Raw genomic sequence first — 5,043 nt, 5'->3', positions numbered from 1 at the left:
AAGCTCCTTTGACAAACATATTTGTGCAGATTTCAAAATCATAGTTTTTTGTTTTAATTCAACCTTTTTTTAAAACAGCAACATTTTATTACACAGTGCACACTTTACATTTTAATCTATACGTCAGTTAACAATAAACTTGGTTTTCTACTGATACTGAACTTGAGTGCCATGTGCAAGAAGCACACTTTAGACCCACTACTGCTGTTGTCTCTCCTAATTCCACAGCTACATTTATAAAGACGCAGATTCATAAATCAGATGGAGGTGCAGGTGGTCTGATGGCACAGCTGTAAAGGCTGCTTCCTCTTATTTTTATCTGAAGTACGATATGAGACACACATATAGTTTATTTCCCTTTTCTCCTAAAAAGGCCAGCTGCTACCCATTTGTTCCTCCTAGCTTGATTTTGTTCACAGTTTGAGTCTTCCAACTGTTTTCTTACGTTGATGGATTTCTGTTGTGTTAAAGAGGAATATGATCATCAGGGTGTGATGATTAGAGTCTCTTAGGTTTGGTACCAGACTTCTGCTGAGGTTAGAAGATCAAGAAGACAACTGGCAGAACACACCTGAAAATCCCATGTGAGTGCTTGATGATACACTCTATCAAGAACTCAAAGATGTCTAAAACAGCCTCTTTTGTAAAGAGCCTTGAAGGTATTTGCTGTGTGTGGAAAATCAAAAGGTTTGCTGTGTTACCTCCACGGATTTTTCTTTTCTTCCTTTTTACTTGCTTTGAATGATCTATTGAGCCTAAGTGCTGTACAAAGATACCTACACTGATGGTGTGCATAAGAAGATGTGCAAGAGGACAAAGTGGTCTAAAATTCCAATTACATTCAATTAAACCGGAACTATCTGATCAAAGAATTAGATTAGACTGAACTAGATCTGACCGGGCATTAAATGCCAGCTTTCAGATCCTGTTTCAGTTTTTGTCTCTGTGCCACAGACACGTTTTGATACTCAGCGCTCCAGCGAACAACAGTTAAACAAACCGGGACTAGTTGTTCTCACACAGGTTGGTGTGTATCATTCCTGGGTGAAAATTTAGACCCTCACTAGACTTGACTCTTTTACTACGCTGGTAAGTCTGCAAACACTAGATATCATTGCATCAACAAAGTGACACGTTCTGCACAAAAAAGCAGAACATGTCACTAACTCATATTTCATATGTGGTTTATTGTCTGTTACATAAGCAAGAGCGAGATAAGAAACAGATCAGGGAAGGAGGAGGACATTAAGCAGCTGGGTTGAGTTTTGGTAAACAGAAGCTGCTTCCTTGTTACAATTTATGTAGCTCCTCATTAGATTACCCTTCCCTCATTACTGCTCTTTGCTTTAAAGGAAATGGCTGCACGTATCAATACGCCTCTCCTCACAGGCACACAGATAAAGACAGAAAGTTGTCACACAGTAAAGCTGAGCTCCCCTTTCACAGACTTGCACTGGGCCCTATTTCAGGAAGCCGGTTTAGAAAACTCAGAGTGAAAAACGATACTCAGGGTTGAGTAACCCCGAACTGTCCAACTCGGAATATTCGGTTTCAGAAAGGCTGATAACAATTAGTTCAGTCAACGCGGAGTTGCTTTAACCCCAAATTAAGCGCGCGCACGAGGATACATAAAGCCCTGATTAGTGGAGCACAGATTAAGCGAGTCACCATGGAGACGGAGGGAAAGAAGGCGCGGTCAATGTATGTCACAGCGCTTGAGGCCGAAATTCAGATGGCAGCATATGCCGATAACATGCAAATTTTGCGGAATAAAAGTAACACAGCCACAGCTGCAAAAGAAAGAGAGCATGCATGGCAAAACATAGCCGACAGAGTCAATGCATGAGTGTTAATTTAAACATTGATCGAGGGATTTCCACCCATATAACACGTTATTTTATTATATTTTATTTTATTTTGTATTTCATACATTTTATTTTGTGATGTGATGTGAGCGCAGGTGCAACCCAACAGGCCCCAAACGTTCCTGGCAGCAAGTAAAAATGAAATATAAAAATATAGTCCAAACAGGTGAGGTGTAATTGTATTATGAGCCATAGTGCTTGGTCTGTTTGTCCGATGTACATCAATTGCAGTTAGAGGCTACATTAATTTCCCCTCTGTAAGCACTTATTGAAATTATCTGAGCACATTACAAGTACATATTTGCTCTGTATGCTCAAATATGACCCGTTATAGCCAACAGAAAAAAAGCGGAGGCCCGAAAAACAGGTGGGGGTCCTCCACCACCACCACTCACAGAGCCTGGCCACTTGGCTTCCACATCTGTGATAATGTTGGCAGCATCACATATGATCTTCACAGTGCAGAGAACACAAATTAGCATCCATTACTATAATGAAATAATTTGTTAGTTTGAAATGCTACAGGGAACTATGTACCTGCACATTAATGCTGTGGAAAGACTTCCTGTTCACATAGTCTCCTTCATTTACTGAAGGAGCAATGATTGGAATGTGAGTGCCATCTGTACAGCCAATCACGCCTGGGAACCGTGAAAATAAATGTAATATTTAAGTAGTAGTTCAAGTATCACCACATCATGAATTAAGTTTCGTTCATCCTGCTACCTGCAATTTTGTGGCATCCCTCTTTGATAAATCTTGTGGGTCTATGACCGGGGAACACCACAAACGAGTACAGGAGACGTTTCAGTGCAACTGTAACATTCCTGACTGCCCGACAGACGGTAGCCTTGGAAACGTGCTCAGCGTCACCAATATTATACAGAAAGCTCCCGTTTGCAAAAAACCGAAGTGCAATACAAATAATATGTACAGAACTGAGAGGATGTCCGCGATGTGTCACATGAGCAATATTAGGCCTGAGGATGTTATTCAAATGAATTATAGATTGTGCTGAAAAACGGTAACGTTCACACAGGAAATCATCAGGAAATGATAAAATGTCCGAACGCGCTCTAATCACTCTCTCCCGGCGGAGAGCTCTGCGGAGAATTTGGGCTTCAACATCTACTGGCTCTTCAAGGACGGGGCACGCCATGTCTGACACTTCCTACAGTCAGGTTTCTGACAAAGAGGCGGAGAACGTCAGGGTTAGTAGAAGTAAACCTGCTAGGGGGCAGGTTAGCTTCACGGAGTGTGTCGTCATAGTAACTCACTCAGAATTAATCTAAACTCGCTTTGTGAAACCGAAAACCCAGAGTTTTCGTTAACTCAGGGTGTACTTACTCAGAGTTTGCACTAAACCGGCTTCCTGAAATAGGGCCCAGCTGATGGATCGCCGGGATTTGTGTAATGTGTGCATTGATAGGCTGTTGTCTTAAGCAACCACCGGGGGAGGGGACGTAATGCTGTCAGTCTTAATCAGCAAGCCAGACATCCTGGTGACAGAAAGTGTGCTACAGCAGAGGCAGTCTCTCAATTTGTTTTCCAACTCAGAAAGGGTCATGCAAACGGGAATCAAACGCTGAAGATGATGACTGAACAAAGAGAAGGACAAAGATAAAATGAAGATGAGATTAATTAACAATGGGAAACAGATGAGGAAGAAGACACAGGTGAATATAATCAAGACAACCAAGCTCACAGGAAGTATTAACATGACACCAAAGAAAGCAGAGTTTCAAAGTAAAACAGGAAACATCCCAATAGACGTACTAAGCACAGAGAAGATTCTCACTAAACATGATAAAGAAGGAAAAACTAAAATATGAAATAGAATCAGAACAAAAAACATCCATTTTGTACCACTTATCAGGATCCAGACTGCAGGGGCAGCTGTCTACGCAGAGATGCCAAGACCTCCCTCTCCCCTCCCGCATCCTCAAGCTCTTCTAGTGAGACACAAATGGTCCAGTTGAGAGACTATGGCTACGTTCACACTGCAGGTGAAAGCGCATCAAATCCGATTTTTTTGACCCTTTGCGACCCATCTATCCGATCATGGTCTGACAGTGTGAGCGGCACAAATCCGATATTTTCACATCCGATCTGGGTCACTTTCGTATGTGGTCCTGAATCCGATACATATCCGATGTTTTAGAAAGCGACTGCTGTGTGAACGGTCATGTCGCATTAAATCCATCTTTTACGTCACCGACACAAGACAGATGCCAATTATCAGCTCCCGAGAAGACATCACGAACACTTCCTGGCCCTCCAGTGTAGATGTCAGTGAAACTGTTAGTAAGACAACGTGAACATTTTCTTTGTTCTGTATAATCTGCAGATTCTGACAGAAATCTGCAGCTATCCTTTGAAGCACCGCTCCTCTAAAACAGCAATAAGGATCATTATTAGGTTATCTACATTATTATGTAAATTTTATTTGTAGTGTGAACGAGCAGACAAAAAAATCGGATTTGATCAAAAAATCGGAATTGAGCATCAAGACCTGCAGTGTGAACGTAGCCATAATCTCTCCAGATTATAATCTCCAGCCCAGGTTCTCGTCCCAGCTGAGCATGCTCGGTGTACCTCAGCTAGGAGACCCAGACTTTTTTGAATGTGGATGAGGAGCAGCTCTTTTTGAATTTTCAAAAAAAGAAAACTCTGCTGAACTCATCTGCTCCCAATTAGAAGAAAAACACAATGTTCAACTGGTCATTGAAATTCCAGATTACTGAGTGTAAATGCATCGTGCCTAGCAAGTAACTATAGGATATCCTTTGGTAACAGTTTCACTGTTGATTAACATAGTCTATAACTTTGCATTAAATTCTTTGACTAGAAACTGCAATTATGAAATACATGAAAAACATACTGGAGTAAATGTTTTTCACAACTGAAACAAACTGATGGAACTGACTGAGAATTAGATGTTGTATATCAAGTGAGAGGTATTTTCTAATAGTTCACGGACAGCATAATTATATCTCTCACCTCTGAAGATTACAAAGCCATTACACTGGCCAGATGCCTGAGGGACGGTGTTAATGTGCTCTATGAAAATACAATCGGGATCAGGATGTTTAATTAGTAATGACCCGTGTGAGAGAAAGCACATTTACAGCCATAGATCATAAAGCAGAACCAATCACTGTTTCAGAGCCGCTGTTAC

This window comes from Pundamilia nyererei, unplaced genomic scaffold, assembly GCF_000239375.1.
Source record: "Pundamilia nyererei isolate P.nyererei 1_Seehausen unplaced genomic scaffold, PunNye1.0 scaffold00099, whole genome shotgun sequence".
In the NCBI taxonomy this organism is placed as follows: Eukaryota; Metazoa; Chordata; class Actinopteri; order Cichliformes; family Cichlidae; genus Pundamilia; species Pundamilia nyererei.
Note: the sequence above shows the minus strand (reverse complement) of the source record.